This window comes from Miniopterus schreibersii, assembly GCF_964146895.1.
Source record: "Miniopterus schreibersii genome assembly, chromosome: 7".
NCBI lineage: Eukaryota > Metazoa > Chordata > Mammalia > Chiroptera > Miniopteridae > Miniopterus > Miniopterus schreibersii.
In genome coordinates, this window is record NC_138108.1 from 2,649,857 (window position 1) to 2,675,411 (window position 25,555).

The 25,555-nt window shown below is 57.9% G+C and overlaps 1 protein-coding gene across 8 annotated transcripts in view; it reads right to left on the reverse strand.

Moving 5' to 3' along the window:
• AGAP1 (ArfGAP with GTPase domain, ankyrin repeat and PH domain 1) overlaps positions 1 to 25,555 on the reverse strand; it is a 340,037-nt gene that overhangs the window by 230,778 nt on the left and 83,704 nt on the right. The window lies entirely within an intron of this gene.

The window sequence follows — 25,555 nt, forward strand, 5'->3', positions numbered from 1 at the left end:
GCTGACAGCAAACACCTCTGCTTCCAACGGGGTTCACTCTCCACGTATTTTCCACGAATTCAGAAATCTCATCGCCCTATGTTACATCCACAAGGAAGGAAAGTGGCTCCCAAAATGCCTAAGAGTCGAGAAACGCCGGGGGTTTCAAAGGGACCCATGAGATTCGAGTGAAATGGACACAGAGGCCAACGGCAGGGCCGGCAGCCCGTGGGGTCCGGCAAGGAAGGACAGGAAACGCGCTCGGAGGAAGCAAGGCCAACGCGGTCCACGGGGACACGGAAACAGGTGGGCGGCCACGCCACAGAGCCGACTCCTGGACCTGCGAAGACGGAGGGAGGCTGGCCGGCGCTCGGGTGGAAAGGGGCCCATCGGGGGAGGAAGCTGGCCGCTGGGCCAGGAGGGGACAGGAGGCCCCAGCAGCTGGGGAAGATACAAGACTCCCGAGAACCCGCAGCATTAGCTGAAGGAGAGGGGAGATTAGTGCTCAGAGACCCACGCTGGGCTCTCGGGGAGCCAGGCGCCTGGCCAGCTGGAGAGCAGTGGGCAGAGGAGCACCTGCAGCTCAGAAGGCAAGATGTTTGTGAAAGTGGCAATCGAGGGTCCCCTCTCTCCCCACTGAGGTGAGCAGAATAGTGCGAAGATGCTCTCCCAGGCACTCGCTTAAATGCCGCTGGATTCGATCTTAATAGTAGACACAGCGACTGCCCGCAGCTCCTTAGCTGTGTTCACTGCGGGCCAGCGAGGCCCAGGCCGCCCGGAGCCCTGGGTGATCCTGAGAGCCTAGGAGAAGACACTTAACCGTCTCTTACCGTTAACACGGCACCACTTCCAATTACATTTCATTATTCAAATCGAAATCATAATATTAAAAAGAAATTCTCAAGGAAGCTCACAAGCAGGAGGCAGGACCTACTAAGAAACTTTTTTCAGGAATGAAGACCTCAACTAGGAGCTTCTTCGGACCAGAAATCTGAAGACGGTCAGAGGAAAAACTGGACCCTGCAGCAACGGTCAAAAAAGATCCACAGGGATGGGGCTGGGACACAGGGGTGGGCACTCAGAGAGGCAGAAAACCAAAGTCACTGAGCCCTGGGGACGGGAGCGGGGAGGGATATATTCCACAGGGATCCTTAGCTCTCGTTATTCCGAGTTGATGACCAAAACATCTGAAGTTTAGGAAAACCTACCACACTGGTACAGGCCACAACGCATACTCGTGGTGTATTATTATTATTAGTAGTAGTATTTTGGTCCTTAAAAGAGTTTAAATAACTGCACGTGGATGCTACAGAAATCCTTCCTAACCTAACCCCGCCCTAAGACAGATAAAGTCCCCACGTGTGAAACGCCCTGTGACCAGCACACGCGGTCCTGCGGCTGAGCCAAGAAGCTGCCAGCGGACATGAGCGGAGGGTGAGGAGCCTGGGTGCCCACAACTGCTGCTGAGCAGCAGAGGACGTGAAATTCCCCGGATCCGGGCCGTCCCTTCACGGCGTCCGTAGCAGTGTTTGTCTGTCGGCTCTTGCTTAGCTGAATTTTTCAATAATCAACTTTCATTTCAATAGTCTTTCCAACTATCTAATAAAATAAAAGTACATGGGCGCTGCCTCCCCCACTCACCCTGGGGTGCCCGGCGTGAAGTCCGCCAGCCTCGGCCGTCCCAAGCCGGAGAGGTCACTGAGACGTCACTGTATTTACAACACAGCATTCTGTCCCTGCCTCGGTCCTGGGCAACGGATCGCCAAGCAGTGACCACGTTTACACACACGCCACCTAGGAAACAGCCGCTGGGGACCGGCGCCGGGGTGTAACCAGTTCCCGTGCTGCCCGGCGAGGAGGAGAGGGCGAGAGTGACGAGGGTGACGGCGGCCCAGTGGACATGGGTGCCTGCTCGGCGCCACCGGCCAGGGCTCGGGCTCCGCCCGGCGCACGGCTCACCTGAGCAGGGCCAGGCGCTGTGGCCACACTACCCAGCACCCCGTAAACTCCTGCTCTTACGTCCGAGTGGTGGGCTTGACTTTGGACTTTTTCTTAAAATGCTTTATGTTGATTTTAGACAAAGAAGAAGGAAGAGGGGGAGACAGACACATCGATCGGCTGCCCCCTGCACACCCCCTACTGGGGATCGAGCCCGAGACCCGGGCATGTGCCCTGACCGGGAATCGAACCAGTGACCTCTTGGTTCCTGGGTCCACACTCAACCACTGAGCCACACCAGCTGGGCTTGACCTTGGACTTTTTAAGGGAATCTGAATGCTGGCTCTGAAGCAGGGGGGACAAGCAGCACCGGAGAGGCCTCCCCCGCCTCCAGGTAGCCCCCGTCCCCCCCATTCCACCTCTTTTCCAGCCTCAGACAGGTGTGGAGGCCCAGGCACCCCTGCAATCTGCCTCCTGCTGGGGACCAGGGCGAGCCACCAAGCTGGGCTGCTGATGGCAGGGCGTGGGTAATGCAGCCTCCCCGGAGACGGGCTCCGGCTTCTCGGAAATGCGGCCGAGAGCCGCCATCCACGCACCACCCGCACGTCAGCGACAGGAGCCTGGGCTCGGAAGCTGCGCCGCCCTGCTGGCCCTGACCCTGGTGGGCCCCGCGCCCCTCAATCCCAGCAGGTCACCTGCACCCGGCTTGGCTCTGAAACGGACGGGACCCTCTGGAGGACACACAGCCTGGAATCCTCGAGGGGTCTCAGGAAAGCAGCTTCAGTGCTGGCCCCCAGACGTCCCCAAGCCCCTCCTGGTCTTTCCAACGACACAGAGACGGGATTCATGGCCGATTTCAGAGGAAACCTCGTCTCTCGACACACGAGCTGCTCGTTCCGAACCTCCCCTTCCAGGGCCACCTCTCGACGACAAGGACAGGACTCTGGACCCCCCGGAGTGTGACCACAGGCCGACACTGACTGAGGAGAGGGCCGACCTCAGACCACCTGGGGCGGCGAGGGCTGAGCAAAGCGAGGAAAAGACGACCGACCAAAGGCAGCCCGTGTTTACCTTCACGTTCACACCCAGAGACGGACTTTCCTAAAATCCATCCCGACTACAAATTCCCTTCGCTCTCTGCTTGCTAATGACACTAATTGAGGGACTCGGCTCTTGGTCTGTTTTCCAAAATGTCCAGAGGCAGAACCGCAAATGTAACCAGGAGATGCCAGGCCCTCCTTGGACTGCACAAAACCATGCGCCCCAATCTGAAAGGCATGCACTCCTGCTGGAAAAACCTCTGTGGGCCAAAGAACAGAAGCACAAGGCGGCCTGGGGGAGGGGGGACATGTCCCCAAACCCCAACTGCTTAATAAGCTCCTCGTACCCACCGGGGACCCCGGGGTAATCACCTAATTCCTAAATACCAGGAACGGCCCTGCCCCAGCGAAGCCCTGCACTCATTTCTCCTCCCGAATTACCGACGGGCCCAGCGCGTGGCCACAGCTGCAGTGACTTCACCGCCTCCCCTCCCGCTCCGTCCCCCGGGGCTCCGGCGACCACAAATACAGGGTGCAGACCAACCCCGGGAAATTACACAGGAGGGTCAGAAAGGGAACCTGAAATTGGAGGTGCGATTTAAAAACAACGTACAATCTCAGGACTGAGATGCTTATTTGAAACCTAAATATCACAAGGACTTGTTAAAAATTCGTTTTAGCAACAGAAAAGTGAAGGAGTGAACATTTATTTTTAGTTTAAAGCACTCAGGATCCCAAAATATAAGTGAGAACCACGATGGGGGAGACCGCGGCGTCCACGCGGGCCGGGCCACGGCCCCACCGGGGCGGGCGGCTGAGCCAGGAAGGAAGCGCGTCGCTGATTAAATCAGGTCCGTTTGGAGGCAGCCGGAAAGAGCTGCACGCACACGGGTCGGTACACAATTCGTGACGACTGGCAGATGCAGGGCCCAGCAGATGCCCGCTGGCACCGTCTTCCGCAGCATGATTTCATTTCTGACCTGAAAATCCTCGAGTCTCTATAATAAAAACGGAATCAAGCACAGAGCCCTGGGACACCCGATTCGGTTTAGGCTTCCCCGCAGGTCAGGCTGCTTTTCAAAGGCCTCAGAGATCCAGGAACTAGGCGGCGTCCACCCCCACATTCCCTTAGAACACTCCCTCCCCCGTTCAGAAGGCCCCCGAGCACGGGTGACGGGCACCAGGCCACCAAGACGCCCCCAAACGCCACGGCTGAAAACCCCACGCATCTTTCCTGAGGCCGATGGGGCTCCGAATCCTTCAAGCACAACCGGTGTCCACGGGGATCCTCTCTCTGGTCCCTGAAGGAGCCCCCGGGGGAGATGTCCCGGCGCAGAGGAGCTCTGGGCATCTGCAAGCTTCTAACTCCTCAGGGGACAGCGGAGCCCCTTCCCCACATCTCCCTCCGCCAGCGCGTCCCGCACCCGGGCTCCAGGACTCTCCCGCCCACGCTGCCCGGGGGGAGGGGTCTTAGAGGGTTCGAGTCTGAGGGTCAGGAAGGCAGAGGGCAGAGGAACCGACAGGAAGGGGGGAGACGAAACGTTCCTCCCCTTCAGACACGGAGAGATGCCCCCCGACACCGACACTGGGCTTTGGCACAGGGCTGGGGGGCTCTTAAGTCATCGTAACAGCTGAGATGAAACTGCAAAGGACACGCTAGGGAGAGGCATGAGCTGGACACCGCCGGAGAAAACCCCTCGGCGGGTTCAACTCCGGCCACCAGAGGTGGGAGAGTGGACCACGGTCTTCCTCTCTGGAGTCCGGGGGGACACACCAAGGTAAAAGGTCGTTTGTGCCGGGTGGCGTAGACGCTGGCGGGGAGCAGCAGCCGCCTTATTTGCGAGAGTTGGCACAACGCGGGAATAATTCTCCCGGTTCAAACAAACGCCGATGGAAACGGGAGAGAGGCCGGGATGTTCACAGCCCACAGGCCAGCTTCCCGTCAGTCCTGTGACCGATGTGACCGAACCCGACGCATTCGTTCCATCAAGAATCGCAAACGCTCAGCAATACTTTTTAATTCATGGGCAATTAATGTTTCTAATGAGAGACGGGGAGGACGTGAGTCCAGAAGACGACGACAGAACAGGCCGTCAGGATTAACGCCCTCTCACTCCCCGAATGTCACCAAAATGACCCACAGAGAGGCTGGCGGGGGGGTGGAGACAGCGTGGGCCTCGGAGCCCAGGGTCACTCTTGCCCACAGCGGGGGCAGAAGGCCGAGAGTGCGCTCTGCCTGTCCCCATCGCCGGCCACCACTCCATCTGGGAGGCACCGGGTGGGTGCCACCAACTGTCAACCTCTCCGGAAGGTGCTTCATGAGGATTAAGGGCATGAAACGGGAGGGACCTGCACTCCCCGGCTGGAGGTGGGGCTGCCTGCCTCAGGCCCCCGCTCTACACCCCTGGGCTGTCTGGGCCCCGTCCTTTCATCTGTAAAACCTGGTCCCTCCTGGCTCTTAGGTCCTCGAGTCCTCTCTTCTGTACAAACACCCTTTCTTGCAGACCGGAAGCTGCCGGTGCCCAGGGCGGTCCCAGCTTCTCCCAACTGAGGGAGGTTTCAGAGGCCCTGGGTCCCTCATATGACCTTGAGCTAAAACTGCCCCCCCCCCAGGTAGACATCAGCAAGTCAGCAGAAAAACGGTGGGCTGTTTCTCTCTGGAGGGTGGGGCAGGGCTCTCCTCGAGAGGCAGCCAGAATGATCTCTTTTTCCACAAACAAGCCTGCAGCCCATGCCCAGGACGCAGGCGGCGCTTCCCGGGCCCGCAGCTCCGCGGCCGCCTTGCGCGACCAGAACAGTGCCCATTAGCCGTAATGCCCAGCAAATCTAATCACGGTCCCGCGGCAGGGCTGCCGAGCCGACCGGCAAACACGGACCCAGCCCCGCTCTCCTGGGGCGGGTGCTGGCCTCCCACCCAGGGGACCTCGACACAGGCTGCAGAGCGCAAAGGCCGAGGGGCCTGCCTCACTGTCACCGGGCACGCCACACCTGTGACTCCTGGGTCCCTGCTGTCACTGACATTCAGTCATGAGCAACGGATTAAAAGCTGGGGGGAAAAAACAGGCGTGTGAACTCCCTCTGCACTGGTCAGGGTCGCGCCCATCACCTCAGTGCCACTCCTGGCACACGCACATGCACACCCCGGTCCCATGCCCGCACCTCTCAGGGTTCAGCACGAGAGAATTCCCAGTGGCTGCACAGAAGGGACTGAAGCCCCACGTCCACACAGGGGTGGGGTGGTCCCAACATCACGGGCATCTCAGCCTGACGATGCCAGCGGGCATCTGGGAGCACCCACCTGGGCCACTCCTCACGCACCTCCTCGGGCGGCAGTCCCTTCTGTCCCCTGGCTCAGTGCTCCCGAGTCCTACGCACACACGTGCTCCCTCGGTGTCGCCTACTTCACCTCCCACCACCTCTCCTCTCTGTTCCCAGCAAGCTGCCCACACACCTGGCCCTATAGCCCGAGCAGCTCACACCGACACGGGACAGACACCCCTCTGGGTGTGCACGTGGGTGTAGGCCCCACCCCTGCAAAGGACACCCCTGAACAAAATCTGGTCTGGTTGGAAAAGTCCCACGCTGGATTACAGTGAACACACTGAGCATAAGCGCTGGGCTACAGCCCGCAGTCAGGAGCCCACAGCCGTCCACCAGGCAATTAATTATTCAGTGAGACAAACAAACAAACAACCGCAGAGACAGTGGTCTGGACTCACGCCCAACTGACCCCACAGCAGCGGCCACCTCTGGGGAGTGGGGTGCGCGGGTGGGGGTGCCTCCAGAGACCTGTCTACACCTCCCCTTGATGGCCACTGGGCACTCGGGGACCAGTCTTCACATGGTACCTGCCAGGAAGTCCCCCCATTTTCTGGCTTTGGATACAAAAGACATCTTCTGCAGGAGCCCATGGGTGGATATTGAAAATATCCACCAGGATGTGTCCCTGGTGTCTGAGCTCACTCGGTGAGTGGTGTAACCCTGGAGAAAGCTGGATGGCTTCAGTCCCTCCGTCTATCCAGCGACTAGAGAACTGGCTACTGGCCCATCTGGATGGTGTGTGTTTCTCTGAACAGTTTCGCAGACACGGCGCGTCTGTTTCTAGAAAATTCAATTTTGCACCTACGCCTTGCCTCAGAGTTTCCTGGATGTCATCAGCCACTGTCCCCAAGCTTGGTCAGTGCCGCAGCCCAGGGGTGAACAGAGGGCGGTGTGGGGGAGGGGCAGATGTGGGGGAGGGGCAGGTGATGGAGGCCACACCGAGGACAAGACGGGGACACAGGTTCCCAGAGCAAGAGGCCTCAGCTCTCTCCCCTCGGGGCCTCTGCAGATGTGAGCCCACAGCACAGGTGACTGAGTCGTCCCCTCAAGCCCACTGTGCTGTCCTTGAGGGCACGTGACCTTGCCATGGCCACACCCACAAATGACCGTGGTTTTCTGATTATTTGAGCCCTGGCATCGCTGGGTGGCAAGGGAGGGAGCAGAAAGAGATGGCTCGAGCCAGTCCCAGGCTCCTGGGAACCCCAGCTGGATGCTGGCCCATCTCAGACGATGATCTCTAAGTCGAGGCCCTAAGCAGACTGTGAGGCTGCGTTAGATTTACTTTTGCTCATTGCAATGGAAATGTGGGAACACCCCCACCTGGAAGTCCGTCACCGGCACATGCCTCGCCCTCCCTGGATGGACAGCATCCACCTGCGCACACGCTGCGGCAGGAGGGAAGGCCCCGCACACCGCACGGCAGAGCGGGGTCCCTCCGAAAGGGGGCACTTCCCTGGGCCCTGCCCAGCCCAGGGAATGAAATCTTGGGGGAGGGATTTCCTTGGAGGAGCCCTACCCCCCTGCTCTGAGTCCCAGGCTCACAGCCTCTCCGAGAGGAACTGACTTCCAAGAAGGCCCTGGCACGTTTAAAATAGCAGCCGGGAACCCACGCCAAACCCTTGGGCCCGACTCAGTGTGTTTGAGCGGCTGGATTTAGAACTCTGGAAATAAAACCACTGGTTTGGACTTCTCAAAACCAATACAAGACCAGGATGAAGGAAAAAAAATCAGGAGCAAAGAAAAGACACAACCACTTCACCCAAGAGCAACAAAAATCCAAGACTCCGGCTCCCCAGGGGGCAAGGCTGCCGGCCAAGCGCAGCTCCGGGGGCAGGAGTGACAACCGAGTCCCGTGACTGCTACGGCCGAGGCACGCATGCCACCCGCCCTCCTAGTGCGAAATAAACCATTTTGCTTCCTGGTCATCACTTTTATTTTAAAGGAAATCCTGGGCCTAAATGTGTCAAATGGATACTGAGTGCTCTGGCTGGGGCTTGCCTGGGATACAATGTAGCCTTAGAGCCGGCCTGCGGCTGGCAGGGAAGGGCGGGGGCCTGGATGCCCTTAAAGGGCCAGGTGCTGCCTTCACCTTCCAAAGGGTGGGTGGGATGGTGTGGGGTGGGGCGGTCAAAGTTCCTTCGAGTCTACCTTTCCAGGGCCATTTGCTTTAAAAATGTGTCTCCTGGATAATAAATGTGAGGCCACCGCACTGGCCCCAAGTATGAGCCAGGAAGTCGGAGCCCTCCACCCCAGGAAGAGATAAGAGACGCACGATTGAACCCTTGGGTGACAGGGAGAAGGGACCTGTGTCAACAGTGCACAAACACCACCGAGGAACGAGAGCCAGGGGCTCCCGGTCACCGCACGTTTACTGTATTATTATTTTCATCAGACACACGCAGCCATTAGATACATTTACAACCAGACAAAACTAGTCCAGGGAAAATGAATAGAAGAAGCATGTTTACAGTGTCAACACCACCACACGTCCTTAAATGTGCAGTCCAGTCCAGACAGCAGTGTGTCCACCTGACGCTGAGCTCCAACCTCCCGGGCAGGGGTGCAGAACCGAGCCAGCTCACGGTCCAGCCTGCTGGCCCAGCTCTGCCGGCCAAGTCTCTGCAGGCGAGACCTGACCCACGCACACCCACACGCATGCACGCACACACGCATGCACGCACAGGCACGCGGAAGAGTCTATGACACCCCGGCTCTGCGTCTGCTCTGGACAGGAGGAACCCCCATCCAGGAAATGGTTCCGATCCTTCCTGACGGGGCTGAGGGGGAGGCAGCGGGCTGGGGAGACCCCGGCTGACAGCAGGACCCGGAGCCGGTGACTAAGGAGGCCGCCCTGGGCTTAGCTCTTAATCTCTCTGTCAACCCTGCCTGCCCATACGTCTCTATTAGACACCTCTCCAGAGAGGGCCGATCCATCCTATTGATCTCGGGGACCATAAGCTACTCCACAGGGCCGCTGCTGGAACCGAGGGATGGACACAGGCAAAGTGCTTCCACGGGCACCCAGCCTGGCCGGCCTCGCATGGGTGTGGCTGCTGGGGGTGCAACTGCCTTATTGTGAGAGCAACAAACCAGCCTAAAAATAGGCACCACCGTCTGTCTCTCAAATAGCAGGTCAGTAGGAGCACGATTTCGGGGCAGGCACTGGGCCTCGGTCACACCCTGACGGGCACGCCCTCTGCCCCCTGCCTCCCAGGGGTCTGTCACAGGAGCCATTCCCTGCAGGGGAAAAGGCTGAGACCCTGCCAGGCACTCTGGAGGAAGGTGCCATTGAGACCCAGGCTAAACTTCATTTCAGCAGCAGCAAGGCCCCCTCGCGTTGGCCCCAATGGGCACAAGCCGTCACACACACAGGTGTGACCACAACTCCAACATGGGGAGCGACTTCCAACTCCCACCTCCACGTCTCCCAACACTGGAAACACTCAAACCGCAGACTGGGCAGAGCTTGGAGCTGGGTGGGGTGGGACCAACCTCTCAGGAAGCTCCCTGGACCTGCAGGGCCCTGGAGGCAGGGGGTCCAGGGTCTAGGCGTCCAGCGGTGTGCTTCAGGCACTGGGGTGCAAGGCCAAAGGCGACTGAGCTGACGGGACCTGCTGGTCTGAGCAGGAAGGTCAGGGGGAGAAATCCCGGCACACCTGCCGCACGGGGGGCCCACCCTCCCGGAACCTGTGCTTCCCCTCGAGAGACGCTCAGTGATTAAGTCACTCTGCAAATATCAGCCTGCAAATGTCACCGTAAACCCTGGCCCCCTCCTGTGAATGGCAGCAGGAAAAGCTGGCAGGTCATCTACACAAACTTTTTGTAACAGAGGGCACCAGGTATAGCAGTTTTACCTGCACGTTTTATCAACGGATAACCAATAGGCGTCGAGTACGTCGAAGCATAAAAACCTCACCCCAAATGGATCCTGTGGACTAAAAACGGGGTTCTATGGAGCAACCTCCCAGGGTGATTAGGTCTCAGTGCCTATCGGGGCGGGTCCCAGTGGGTAACTTCTTTAGTGAAAGGCGTACCGGCCTGAAGCCAGCCCTGCCCGCTGTTTCTGTGACCTGGGCTAACACCTTGGGAATCAGTGGCAGCCGCCCTGAGGGTGCACAATCCGGTGACCTCCCCGTAACCCCACCCCCACCTTCCTTCCCCCCAATTCCAATGCCTCTAGACACCGCGGCACTGTCCTCCCCGGAGCACCTGAGATCCTGATCCGCGGCAACATCAGCAGCTTGGTTCAAGCAAATGCCTAAAAACTCCCCGCAGGTGTAGGCGTTTCTTACCTCAGCCGATTTCACCTGGGATCGAGGCCTTCCCAGGAGTCACGTGGCACTAGATGCACACGTGCCAGCTCACGTGGATGCCACCTGCTCCCGTGCAAAGGCCACGGGAAAAGCCGTCCACCTCAGCGCCTCTCTGTGACTTCAAGTGGCTACCTGGGTCCCATTTCTCTGGTCCACCGAGAGCCACAGGACAGGAATGAGGGCGTCACACAGCAAGTATCCAGCACTGGTCCAGGTGGACAGACCCAAGGCACTTCCCAAGTCACGACTTCCAGAGGGGGCTACCGAGCCCTTGGCACCTCTGGGCACCAGTGTCCCCAGCAGACCCCACTCCACGCCCTGCCCACGGGCTCAGGCCCAGCGCCCCTGCCACAGCCAGAGAAGAGCCCTGAATCCCCCTCAAAGCTGCCAGTTTCTTTATTCGAGCCCCTTTCTCCTGACCAAGCAGATGTCCTCCGTCTGTGTGAACAGATCTTCAATGACCACTCTACAGCCTTGGGGGGGGGGGCGGGGCTCCCCACAGGGAAGCCTGGCCATGGGCCAGCGTCCTGTCCTCTGACCTCTCCCTGTACGCCCGGTGCCACTTGTTGGGTGCCACTTGCTGGCACTAGCGAGGACCAAGATCTGGGACGAACCTTCAATGATCAGGCCCCTGTGCTTATACCTGAGGTGGAGGGACAGTCGTCCCCCCCTTAACCACGGCCTCGCTGTCCCTGGTTTCAGTGACCAGTGGTCAGCCATGGTCAGGATGCATCATGTGGAAAATTCCAGAAGTAAACAATTCATGCGTTTTATACGGCATGGCATTCTGAGGATCCTGATGAAATCTCATTTGGGCCCAGGGTGTGAGTCATCCCTCTGTCCAGGTCTCCCTGCTGTTTGTGCCGCCATCGGGTGGGGAGGAGGGGAGGGAGGCCAGAGTCACATAACTTTTATTACAGCACAGTGTTAGAACCGCCCTGTTTTATCACCAGTCAGTGGTAATCTCTTACTGTGGCTGGTTTATTATTAAACTTTACCATCCGCATGCTACAGGAAAAGCAGCACACAGGGTGCGGCGCTCCCCGAGGACCCGGCATCCGCTGGGGTGGAGCAATGTACCCCCGCGGGTTAGGGGAAAGGGAGTCTAACTCACATACGAAAGGGGCAAATGCGGGCCTGGGACAGGCAGGCCCAAGGCCACCATTTCTGTCGTTACACATTAGAAAACCTCAGTATCTGAAGGTAACGCGGGAAGTTCACCTGCCAGCCGGCCGCACCCTGGGAGGGGTACCAGCCACTGCCCACAACAGCCGCAGAGGCTACGGGAAGGGTCAGGCGCCTCCCTCCTGGGGGACAGCGGGGGAGGGGCTCCTGAAGGACTGGAGTGGCCGGAAAGCAACTTACGGAAAGAAACGGAGTCCCAAATCCCGTTTCTTGTATTTCACAAACCATCCGGGATTTCTACTGTTTTAAAGCCCTTGCTGGGTGCTGCAGGGATGTCTGAACTGGATAAAGACCCGCCTTCCCCACCCCCACCAGCTGCAGAGGTGGCTGGGATTTCTGATCTGGTGGCCAGAGAAGGCCGGGGCTGCACGGGGAGGCTGGGGCATTGTTCTCTGAGTCAATTCTCAAGTGTCTGAGGGTCAGCAGGGCGGCTGAAAGGAGCCCTTGCAACGACAGGCACGGAGGGCAATGGGGACAGGAGATTCCCTGTGGACCAATCTCACACGAACGGTCATCCTCTCAGAGAGCATGGGTCCACTGGTACCCAGAGACAGTCCCCTGAATAGAGGGAGCTGTCCTGTGTGCGGACCAAAACGGCCGCTCGCTGCGTCATGCAAAACCTGGGACCCGGGGGCCACACCAGAAGGAGTGGACGCTGCACCGTCCCCGCAACGGGCTGCGCAGCCCTCACTCCCTCCACGCCGCAGCTGAACCGTGCCTCTTAAATGATCTCCAGGACGTAGGTGAGGGGGAGCCAGGCGAGCCCTCCGCGCCTCTGGCTGGTACACCCTGGCGCCCAACGGCATCGCCTGACCCACGGAGGCTTCTTTCATAAGCCGCGAGTCCTCACATCCGTGAGTGATGTTCGAACTGAAAATCAACTACAGAAGTGAAAGTAACAGGAGATCACAGGAAACAAAGGGCAAGCCCCCCCTGAGTGGAGACCGGCCCGGGAAGAGGTGCGCACGGCCACCTCGTAATGAATTACGGGAGCGTCACGGCGACGTCCGAAGTAAATTAACGGGAGAAAACAGGTCAGACGTGAATGCCTCCACCCAACGCAGATGAGCGGCAACTCCCAGGCGGGCGCCCATAACAAGGCAGAGTCAACACCACGGCAAACCCGCGTTGGGCTGAACCAAACCTAGGCCACAACGGCAGGGGCAGAGGGCACTGCTCTGGAGGCATGCAAAGGCGACAGATCACCCTCCTTTATGTTAATCTGCCGACCTTAATGCCGCTGCTGTCCATCACCTGGGATACAAACGCAGCTGGGCAGGCTCCATCCCAACCACTGTCCTCAATAAACAAACCTTCACCTGTCCATTATTTTACTCATTGTGACATTTTAAATTGATATAATTGTTTCAGATCATTACAGGAAAAAAAAAAGCCCAAAAACCTAAAATGGATTTCCTATAGAAAACAGAAACTTTATGCCAAAAGAGTATTTTTTTAAAAAGCTCATGGAAAACGTAACATCCTTGTTAATGCATTAATCACAGTACCAACATCAGGTATTAAATCATATCTGGGCAACAGATATGACTTCTTCGGAGTTAACTATAGAAATCCCAACCAACTTGCTCATAAAGAATCTCCTCTAGTGCACCTGGTAAACTCCTACTGATCCTTCAAGACCCAAATCACTTTACCCCTCTGTGAGGCCTTCCTCAACTCCTTCTCCCATTCAAGTTCACTTGTTGCCTTTTTTGCATCCCCCAGTCACTGATGCCTCCCACAATCATTTATCAAAAGTCTACATGCCAAGCACAAGAGGGACTTCATGCAAGAGGGACTCGCTACTGGAACTGGCAGACAGGAACACGCTGGGATCAGTGCGCCAATGGAGGTGCGCTGTGCGGAGAAATGCGTCACCCCTCCCCGAGTATCCCAGGAAGTTGGGATTCACTGGAGTTTCCTCACCTCCCCCAACAGGCAGGCTACAGGCCTCTGGAGACAGGATCTGGGCCCTGGGCCCTGCTCTTGCTGCAGAGCACACCACGAAAACCGAGTGTTTGTTCACACAACAGAAAAACAAGACGACTCGATAACAAGAAAATAAAAGTAGTGCCAGTGCCTACAGTTAGGCCGTATAGCACCAAACAAAAAGTATCGATCTGTTCGCTGGATGGCTGGCCAGACGGCTGCACTGGGCCTGTGCTGGCCCTAGAGAAGCCCCGTAGCTGATGCAGTTCTGAGCGTTCCTTTGGTGGCAGGATATTCCAAGCCCAGGGTGATGTGAAGAACAATGCTAACAGGTGACTATACTGAAACATGGGCTCCGACTGGAGAAAAACACAGCGAGACAGCCCCAGCCCCCAGGGCCTGCTCAGGGGGCCATGGCTGACTCGGGGCAGCTTTGTTTGCCTGGATCCCAAGTGGGATCCCTGTCTCCAGGGGAGCGATTCAACCTTATAACAACAACAGCAACACTGGGTGCCCTACACTGCTATCTGGAGTCATTTATAAAAAGCAAGTGAATTCCTAAACGTGCAAGTGAATCCCTAAGTACTGAGTATGTAATTAATTCACAATGTTTCAAATGAGAAACTGAGCTACACTGTTTCTTCAGAACCCCTCAGTCCTTTCCTGTAACAAATCAAGTTTAAAAATTAAGATGTATCAAGTCATGTCAGTAATTTTGTTTCATTTAATTGCTGCTTCCTCTCCTCCACTACCTTTTTTTCCTTTTAAACTATATAAAATAGTCTCCTAACACAAAAACTTGAGGGATACAAATCATTGGAATCCGAAATTAAAGAGCAAGGCCACTCATAAGAAACACGCTGTCCAATGTCAGCTGTAAATTACTGATTTAAAACACTAATAACCTCAGCCAGGGCCATCAACGAATCATTTCGCCGCTGTAATCAATCCTCCCGGACAGCAACAGAACACCCTACAGCCACGCGCCGCTCCGGCCCGGCGGCCTGTGGCGGGCTCCGCGGCGTGAGCAGCCGGCTGGGGTGCAGAGGGTCACACCCTACGGGGGAATGAATCCCTTATCGTTTGATCTTTCTTTGTATTAAATGATACTTGTGTCAACAGACTGCCCTTATACGTGTGTCAGGTGACCGGAAACTGCCCTTGATCTGCCACAGGGGCTCCCTCGCACGTCCTGGGCTCGGTAATAGCTGTGAACCTTACAGAGAGCCAGCTGCCCTGGGTCCCTGGGCAGCGACTGTCATACATCAGGGGGGAGAGAAAGGGCCTAAACAGAGAACCAACAGGATTACAAAGTCTGAGAGAATCATCCGACAAAGGTACGATCTTGAAGCCTCCCACCCTGCGGCTGGCGTTAAGAATCCAGGAAAGCCACAGGCGCATAACGGGGAAGGAAGCCTGTGTGCCTTAAAATAAGACTCTAACCAATTTGCCTCCCTAGCACTAGCATAGGTCTCTGCCTAAGACTAAGCCCATGTCTCTAAGCAGCCAAGCAAAACCATTTACACCACTCGGCGTGATGAGCCTTTAAAGTTACTTGCCTATAATCAACGCAGAACGTAACAGCGGAAAGCGTCTGGCAAGAGGAAAGTCTGCCCGATGACAATCTTCTCTAGTTCCCTTTAGACTTGGAAGAACTTCACATTTTAATAGACTGTGGCCAAGATTTAAAGAAAACTAATGACGTTCCTCATGGTATCTACCACATCGTAGGTCCGCAGAGGCTGATCCGTAATCCGAAATCCAAAAACGTCCAGAAATGGGAGCCTGACTCACAGGTGTCTGGCCGGCTCTCGGGGGCAAAACCTTTACGGTACCGAGTGTGAGTACCTTAGACTTCTCTACAAGTTATCGGGGGGCTGCGCGACCACACAGGCAGAGTTCGGGAACCTGCCCCTATTACCCTGCTAGCATCCACATCTTCTGAGTCCTGCAAACCCCTTTGGCCCCGCCTGTGAGGCACCTTCACCCTCCGGACATCCACAGAGAAACTGGGCCTGTGTCCCTGCGACTCACTGTTACCTTAGAGGCTTTTACCCTAAAAGTCAAAACCTCATTTAATTAGCACCTAAATTCTGAAAATCTATGTCACAGGGAGCAAATGTATAAAACGCGGGGAAGAATGTAATAAAACAAGAAGACCTGAGAGCTGTGGGGGGTGTGCCTTTTACTTTTAAGGACACTGGCCTTGTAAATAAATATCCTAAGAACCGTGACATTTCGGGCACGGTAGCCAAAGGCAGGTGGAAAAGGTGGCTTTTTTGTGATTACCTAGAACTTGAGAATCAAGGCAGGGCCTGCAGTTGTGTGCGTGCTGTGACCTAGTTGATAACATGCAGTTTTTCTACACAGCCCCCAATCCTAGCCTCAGACCAAAGTAACTCCACCCTGAGAAGGATTGGCGACAAGGACCAAAGAGCCAAACAGTTATTACTACTGTTATCTCCTGCTGCCCTAGAGGGAAATTCCAGTCAGCTTCCCAGCTTTCGTATTCCGAATCCGCTCCCCCCCCAAGCGCCAGCCTCAGCCTCGCACCTACACACGCACCACGCCGGGCGCCTTCATTCCACGCCGCGTCTGCGCGCTTCTCCCTCCCACCCCCTGCGGTGCGTGCCTGTCTGGAACCCAGGCGCTAATTACTATTTTCCACAAAGCCCACGAGCGCAAAGACGCAAGCCTACTATTAGAGGGGGGCTGTGTGTCAACACCCACAGGACGCCAATGGAAGCAGCAACTTCATACAAGCTGATTGTTGTAAGTAACTCATAGGATTTTAAAATATTTCCAGAGCCTGCAGGAAGGGGCGGGATAATGGGCGGAGTCAAACGCAGTGCCTTCTAAAGCAAGTTTTCCAAGGCGAGTTAAAACACAAGGTGCGCAGGATAGTCACGGGGATGTAAAGTACAGCGCTGGGAGGAATATCGTCAATAATATTGTAATCACTATAGTTGCTGCCAGGTGGGTACTGGAATTATCAGGGGAACGCTCTGTAAAGTATAGGGATGTCTGACCACTATGCTGTATACCTGAAACTAATATAAAATAATATTGAATGTCAACTCTAATTGAAGAAAAAAAGACTTTGGGGTGAAAGGCAAGGGCCACACTGCTGACACTGGTCATTTGATAAGGCCATGGGTCAACAAGCGTCCCCTAGAGACACAGACCTCTTCAAGGCACTTGGCCGGCTAGCACGTCCGGACATCGATAGTGTAGATCACACGGCCACTATGGATAAGTGACTCATATTGCTTCAAGTTGTCAAAAATACTAATGAAGCAACCCTGATTTAAAAAGAAAATTCACCAAGTTAAACTAATGCCAGTAAGTTAAACTATCACCAGTCTGGCAACAGGTCCACTATACTGTGTGCTCACCAGGGAACAATCAGTTTAACACAACTGCCCAGTCAACTTCGTGGTTTCAAATGTTCTCGCACTGGGATCGCGGGGAGCGGATCAGAACATGACATAGGTCTTCACTTTACCTCAAAAAGGCTAAAGCCAGGACAGTGGTTTCTTTGTATTGGCTGGTTTTAATATACTCCCAGGCGGGCAGGTAACAGGTGCCATCCAGGAGGAAGGGATCCTCTCTCCAGGGCAGGTGAGTTAGCAGCTGAAAGTCTCTAACAAACAGCAGTGATTTTTGCCAGCCTTCCTCTGGCAGTGGCGGAGCTGCGGTGTTGGCCTAATGATTCTTCCCAGGTGAAACGCAGGGGGCCCACATCTGAGACCGCCCCGCCCCGCCCCTCCTGAGAGGCTCCCTGGCCCACACCGGCCTCTTCCGTCAGAGTGAGCCCCAGGCACGCCGAGAGATGGGGTCTGTGCTGTGCAGGTTCTGGAGGACTGTGACCCCCAAACACTACCAAAGGCTACCCGATCCCTGAACCAGAGTATGATCACACCTCCTGGGAACCTTCCCTGCAGGTCCTGGTCAGAAGACATGAGAACAGAAGACAGACAGAGACTTCAGGACAGGCTTCCGGCTGTGATTTCCCTGCCTGCATACCAGGGATCGTGGCCAGGAAACAACCCTGTCCCACAGCGCTCTCCTCCTGACATACCTCCTGGCGGGGAAGCCACGGGAGAGGGTAAGAGCTGGCACACTAGCTGGGGCCGCGGCACAGTGCCCACAGGACCACCTCAAGGCAGCAGGTACAAGGACACTAGGCTTGGAGGTGGAGGACATTAACTGGGCCGAATGCTGCTTCTCCCTGCCGGGCCAGGCCGGCCACCTGTGCGGCAGCCTCGGGGCCCAAGGCCTGGCTCCCGGAGCATCCCACAGGCACCACCCGGGGCAGCTAGCTGCCAGCTCACTGGGCCAGCCGATGGAGGACTGCGCCCGCACAGGCGGGAGAAAGGCACCGCCTGGCAAGGTGATCTCTCCGAGACAGGCTCGGGGCTTAGGTCACACACCCCTGAAAGGAGCCACCACCCGCCACGCGATTGGGGCCAAGAACGCACAGACCCCACAGAATTACTACTGGGGCAACTGCAGTACCCAGGTCACATCCAGGACGGCCACTTGCGGCCAGTGACTGCAGAGGGCAGGTCCCCTGGCTGCTCGCACGCCCCAGCGCGCGGGGCACAGCAGCCCCCGCGCAGCCGGCCGGTTCCCGCCGCCCCCCGCCCCGGCCGCGCCGCCCACCTCTGCGCGGGGACCCCTCGATGCTCTCGGCGCTGGACGACTGCGTGTCGGCCGGGGCGCGCCGCAGGCTGAAGTAGCCGCGGGACCGCGAGGGGCCGCCCCGCGGGGAGGGCCCGCCGTCCCTGCGCGCGAAGATGCCGCTGAAGAAGCGCAGCAGCCGGTGCTCCGAGGCCGCGCTGGCGCCGGCGGCCGCGGCCCGCGCGCGCTCCAGCCGCTGCAGGTCGCTGTTGTCCAGCGTGCGGTTCTTGCTCTTGCCGCGCTCCCAGCGCTCCAGGTCCGAGAGCGCGTCGTTCTTGCTGAGCACCTCGCCCACGTCCAGGGTGTTGCGTTTCTCTGAGGCGGGCTGCGTGGCGGGCACGGGCTCTGGGACGACCCCGGGGTCGGCCACGGCCTCGCCGCCGGGCGCCCAGGCCAGGCTCCCCGAGCTGCTGTGGCGCCTCCCGCGGCCCAGGGCCCGGTCCCGCGGCGCCTCGGGCCCGCTCCAGTGCCGAAAGCTGAGGCTCCGCCGCAGGGGCGCGGCCCGGGCCCCGTCCGCGTCAGGGCTCCCGGGCGTGGGAGAGCCGGGCTCCCGCTCCACGGCCGGGGGGCTGCCGGCCAGGTCCGTGGGCCCGGAGCCGCGCGCGCACGGCCGGAGCCGCCCAAGCTCCAGCTGCCCGGTGCTGCGGGTGCGGTGGGTGCGGAAGTCCCAGGCGCGCGGCCCGCGGCCCTCCGGGTCCTCAGTGCCCGCCGCCGCGTCCTCGGACTCCTCTACCTCCACCAGCCGCCCAGGCGCGTCCGGGGAGCGCGCGGGTCGGAGCCTCCGAGCGGGGCCCGGGGCGGCCAGCTGCTCTTTCCTGACCATGGTCACGGAGATGCGGTAGACGGTCTTCCTGGGGGGCGTCCCGCGCGGCATCGCGTCCGCCGGCGGAGACGCGGGCTCGCCGCTGCCGTCCAGCAGGTACATGTCGCCCGGGGCCGCCGCCGCCGCGCCGCCCGCCCGCGCTCCGCGGCATCCAGCGCGCCGCGCCCGGGACGCGCGGTCGGGCGGTCGGCGGGCGCGCGGGGAGAGGCCCACGCCCCCTGCTCGCCGCGAGGGCCGCGCTCAGGCCGCGGGGATGGCGCCCCTGGCGCCCGCCGGCCGGTGCGCCGCGCGGCCCGAGTGCCGGGGTCCGGGTCCGAGGCGCCCAGCCATGGGCCGGCGGCGCGGTGGGCGGGGCGGCGAGGGGCGGGCGGTCAGGCCCGGGGACGGTCCCGCCGGCAGGTGCGGCCGCGGCGCGCGGGGCCCGGGGCGGGCGGCGGCGCCCGCGGCTTCATTGTCTAGGGCGCGGGGCCGCCGCGCATCCTCCGGCCTTTTTCGCTCAGTTGGGCGACTCCGGAGCCTGCGCCACTCCCAGGGCCCGGGACGCGAGGCAGCTGCGCCGGCCGCGGCCAAGGGGCGGGAGGGCGGCGGTTTAAAATGGAAACGCGCCCCGGGGCGGGGCGGGGCGGGGCGGGCGGCGGGGGACGTGCAGCGGCCGCGGGCCGCGCGCTCCGCCGGCCGCCGATCCCGGGAGCGCGTCCGCGGCGGGAGCGCGGCCCGGCGGCCAGGCCGAAGCACCGGGGCGGATCGCGGCCGCGCGGACCGGAGCCCCCGGGGCGGCTGGTGCGCGGCCGGACCCTCACCTACCACCAGGACCCAGGACCGGGCGGCAAAAACCGGGCAAGAGACGGCGCCTCTCTCACCCGCTGCTGGTTAGGGAGCATCTCCCCGACCACGGCGTTGCACAGGTCGTGGCTCGAACAAATGACTTGTTTAAAAGCTGCTGGGTACCTGTTGCCCCCTAACTTTGCGCAGGACTAAGGCCCCTCTCAGGAAGGAGAACAGGGGGGAGCTGATGGCAGCTCCCTGGGCATGGCCTTCACTCCCAGTGTGCGGGGCAGGGCTCGGGGCAGGGGGGCACTTGCTACCCGGCCAGCAAGCAGAATCCAGGGGTTACGAGCAGGAAGAAGCCTGGCCTGGCCCGGCCACCTCAGTGTTCACGCCTGTACAATGGGGATGAAGTCCCTGAACTCTGAGCGCTCCTGTGAGGGCTGAATTGGCTAAGAACCTGTGCGCTGGGCGCTCGATTTACCGTCAATATGAACGTTTGGTTTCTCTGCCATCCACCCCCACCGGCCACCTCTTGGCTCTATAATCCTGACTCCTGACATCACCCCACGCAGGGGGGTTCAAACGTAGCTGGTTAGCACCCCAGTTCTTCACGACATCCTGAACGTGGGCAGGGACGTGCCCAGGATCGCACAGAGGCTGTTTCCAAGGACAGCGCTCCAGGCCAGGCGGCACTCAGGGCGTCAGGGCCGTCTGCGGGTGCTGCTTGCCCGCTCTCACCTTTTCACGAGTAATTAGGGGGCACCCGTTGTGCTCATGGCACTGAAAGAATACAGAGATGAGTCCTGAGGCCTTGAGGAGGGCATGGCCTAGGAAACCTGGATTTCACCTCCCAGGGAAATTAAATATTCAGATTTACTGAGACAAGTCCAAAACGCTGCTAGATGATTCAGTTTATTTATCTAAAAGGGCAGGGGAAATACTCTGTATGACACCCTAAGGATGGGTGTGTCACTATGCACTGTCCAAACCCACAGGATGTACACCAGGAGTGAGCCCTAATGTTCCCTATGGAATCTGGGTGCTTATGATGTGTCCCTGTGGGCTCATCCATTGTAATAAACGTACCACCGTGATGGGAGATGTTGACCATGCGGGGAGGCTACACCTGTGTCGGGGTCAGGGGCAGGGGATATATGGGAAATCTGTGTACCTTTTGTTCAGTATTGCCATGAACCTAAAAATGCTCTTAAAAATAAAGTCTGTTTAAAAATATATACTCTAAAGAACATCTGATCACCCTCAGTGTCTACCTGGACGACATCATTGCCACCAATAGGGTCTTAAGCTCTGTCCACCAGCCCTGGGCACCCCAGGGTTCAGAAGCAGTGCCTCCAACACATCCTCAATGCCAAGTGGGGACCCCAGGACAGACGGGGCTTACCTTCTGAGTCTCAATAAGCCCTCTTTGTTGAGACCCAAGAACCACCCACTTCAGAAGTGGGAGCCAGGCAGCGACCATCTTATCAGAATGAGGTTTCTAGAGCCCCTCAGGTTAGGGGGTGTGGAGGCTCAGAGAGGGCGGGTGCCTTTCCCCAGGCGACAGAGCTCTTCTCAGAGCTGAGCCCAGGGTGTTGGGGTCACACTGCCTTCCCCCATCCCCATGCTACAAGGCCAGTTCTTCTGTCTTAGTGCCAGCATTCTGCCTTGTTGGCAACGGAGACACACAAATGTGTGACTATTACTGAACTTGACATTAATGAAACATAAGGGACATCTCAACATCTCAGCAAGTTTTCATAAACTTCTTTTCATCTGTTCGTTTACTCATCAAATATATATTGGGCACCTACTGGAACACTGAGCTGTGTGAAGGCAGGGTCTCTGTCCCCCAGGAATTCACAAACTCACAAAAAATGATGCCGTTTTCAAGGCCAGGTGATTTAAACATAAAAAGACAGTGAGGGAGACACTGCCTGGGTAAGAGTACAAGTGCCCGGCGCTTTGGGTAATAGATGAGCGCCACTGAGATTGGCAAAAGACTCGCAGTTTACAGCCGCAGCTGCACAGACTTAAAGGCCAGCCAGGTCTGTAAGTGCAGAAACTGATGCTCAGCAATATTGGGAGGCAGGGAGCCCTGTGAGGGGCAAGGGTGGGACCAGAACTCAGGGTTCTGACACAGCCGGGGGCCCATTCCCACTATCTGAGACCATGGTAACTCAACTGAGATGAATTTTAATAGGAAATGAGCTGGGCCATACGCATGATATATAATACACCTCATTGTCTGAGGCATTCAGAGAGCCCAAGGTAATAATAAAATAAAATAAATACAGTAAAATAAAATAATAAAATAATAAAATAAAATAAATAAAATAGCATTCCTTCAGAGCCCAAATATTGAAATGCCGATGTCTTCCAATTAGTGCCTGGTGTCCAGAACCCAGCCCAGGTTTTGCATGCAGCCATAGGAGAGGCAGCCTGCAGAGTAGAAGATTCCATTCCTTCCACCTTAGATGACACCGAATCTTAGAAGACCCTGAATGAGGGGACCTCTCCCAGCCCCAGCCCAGTGTGTCTGTTCACTATTTTTTGGCGCCTCCCGCCTGGCAGGGAAGCCCTGATTTTCTCCCCCATCGTAATGACTTCACGTTAGAGCTCACCGTCTGGACTGAAAATCGTGGAGAAAGGCCTCTCCCTGCTGCCCCGGAGACATGGGCTCTTCCGATGCAAAGACTCCGAGGCTCAGACACAACCTGTCACCCCAAATCCCCTCCCGCAGCCAGGCCTGCCTTTCAATAAAAACAATCCTACTCTACACGTTCATGTGGCTTTATGCTTTTATCTCCCTGCTGCTTTTTAACCCGGTCCCTAGTCTAGATCACCTTTCCTGGTTTTTCCATGCCATGGAGAATATCACCATTTTAGCTAAAAAAAAAAAAAAAAAAAAAAAAGCCTGTGGCTGGTCTCACTGCCACATCCACAGCAAAGAGCAGGCAGGCAGACCTCAGCGCTGCAGGGACTTCAGTGCCCGAGGGAAGGACTGCGGAGGGTCGGGGACAGGGACAGGCTCCTCCACCCATTCGCCACCCGGGCAGCTGGCTTCCTCCCCCAGTGCCAAGTTTATGAGGGCCTCTGGCCGCCCTCCCACCACTTCCCTGTCCTGTGCCCTTTCCAGCTGCCTGTAAACTGAACGCCCTCTGCGAGAATGCCATTTCGCAAGTGTTACTAGAGCTGATAAGCCTTGTTTAAAGGAAACCTTGGGCCGTCGGCAGCGTCGGGCTGACTCCCCGCAACAGAACTCGCCAGCTGCCGACCACACTCAGGTATCTTAGCAGAGCCAGGTCTGGGCCAACAGCAAGAAGCCAACAGTGGTTTTGCCCGGCCCCTGGAGGCCCTGCCAGGAGTCAGCAGGGACCCCTCCTCCAGGTTACGGGCTCGTGAAAGGCTATTTTTCGGCAGCCGGATACGTATAGAAAGACGTTTCTGTTTCACGAGCAGTTTTATGTGTTGCCACCTCTTGGCACAAGACTCAAGCGGGATCATCTCAGGAGGAACGGCTCCTGAGCTGAGCTCTGCCGACTGACCTCCCCTGTGTCACCCCTGCCTGGGCTGAACTCACGAGGGGCCCATTTTTCACATTCCGTGAATTGGAAGCTACAATTGGAACAGTAAAAGAGGTTAGGACGTGACCCCGGCCTCTGAGTCCCAGGGGGGCAAGTGTGGGCCTCCGGGGCAAGGACATTCTGATCCCGTAGGAAGAGGCGCGGGGGCTCCTCTGAGCACCCACATCCCGCCTGTTTCTCCTCAAGGCAGCACTGCAACCCCCGCCCACGGGGCCACGGGGCTGCGGGACGTGGGCGGACACTCAGGCGTCGGCGGCAGCCCCCACGCTCCGCGCCTTCTCCATTCACACCTGGTGTGACCTCGGAGGGCAGCCCCAGCACGCTCCAGGCACGAGAGGCTAACAGGTCGGCGCTACCTGTCGAGCCCAGTTTGGTCTGACCTAGATCAGAGGAAGGGAAAGGTGTCTTCGGTCCAAGTCCAGTCCAGGGGTATCCACGGACCTGAGAATCGGGCAGCTCTGCACGGAGAGGCATGGGAGCGGGGTGACTGCGGGGGGGCAGGCGAGAGGGAACCAGCGACCCACCCGCAGGGGTACCTACGTCCAGCTCAGTGAGCCCCAACGAAGGTCATCTCTGGGCTGCCTTCCCAGATTCCTAGAGGCCAGACAAGCACTCCGAGGTGCTGACAGCCCCGAGCACCTGGGTGGGGCAGCAGTGGGCCGCTCAGGCTGCACTGGCAGAGGGTTCATCAGTGAGGCCAACTGGAAAGGTCGCCCCCACATTCAGTGACTGACAACATTTGGGCAAGAGGCCCACAGAGGTGTGAACTATGCTGACCCCACCGAGAGCCTCTGCTCAGTGACTGGGGGTGGGGAGGGGGGCAGTGGTCAGGGATTGACAAGTGTCCCAGATAACCAACACCCAGAAAAACGTGTTACGTAAAAAAGAGACAGGCAGAAAATGATTATTTCTCACCAACAAAATACTCAAAAAAGTCTTCAAGGGTGGCGGAATTGGCCTTCATCCAGAGCAGGCGTCTCGGCCTCAGCACTGTGGACACACTGAGCTGGATCACTCCGCACCGGGGGCTGTCCTGTGCGTGGCAGAGTGCTCAGCAGCACGCCTGGTCTCTACCCGTCAGATGCCAGGAGCGCCCCTCCCCATAGTCATGGCAAAGGGACGGGCTAGACAAGGGTGGGAAGCGCGCGTGGTTCCGTGTCCTGACAACTTTTCACTTTTCCGTTTCAGTAATCCAGCCATCCCCTGAATCCCTGACTCTGGGCATCCTGATAAAAAGCTCCCCGAGGCCTGTCTCCCCGAGAAAGACAAGCAACTATGCCCAGGAACCTGCCCCAAGCAGGAGGAACAGCTCTGGTTACCACTGAGGCAGCTACAGGGCCTCACTCGGTGACAGGCAGGTCATCAGTGACAGTTTAGAAGTCTCATGGCCATGACTAAAATGCTGGAAGGAAAAAAAAATTAAGTTTGGCCAACATTAATCATTTAAAATCTAAAGCAGCATATTATCTTTAATTAGAGAGTATCCTACGCCAGGTGCATGAAGGTTTTGAGTGTGAGCCCCTGTGGGGGAGACAGAGCACCGGAGAGCACACAGGCCCTCAGCTGAGCTCCCTGGGTCACCTCCCAGGAGCCCCTCCCGGGACCCAGGCACGGGACCAACAGGCTGCCTTATCTGGCCACCCCCTCCCTGTCCCTCCATCCTCTGCAAGGGGGGGCACCGCGTATGCCGCAGGCGGCCAGGTCTGGGAGAGACCTCAACCCAACCCGTCTGCACATAAAGCAGCTGACTCCCTGGGAGCAGGCAAGGCCACAGTGGGGCGCGGGAGAGACTGCAGACCCTGCTCCTTCCCGCGCACACCCGGTGCAGTCGCCGAGAGGAAGCGTCGAAACCCAAACTGAAACTTTGATTCAGAGGGCCAACGAGCAGCCTGGACGTTTAAGATGAGCCGGTGAGTGTCCGTGGGGAGCAGGTCCTCAGTCCCAAACGAGGGAAGATGCCAGACACTTCTCGGTGGCCTTTCTTGCTACGTG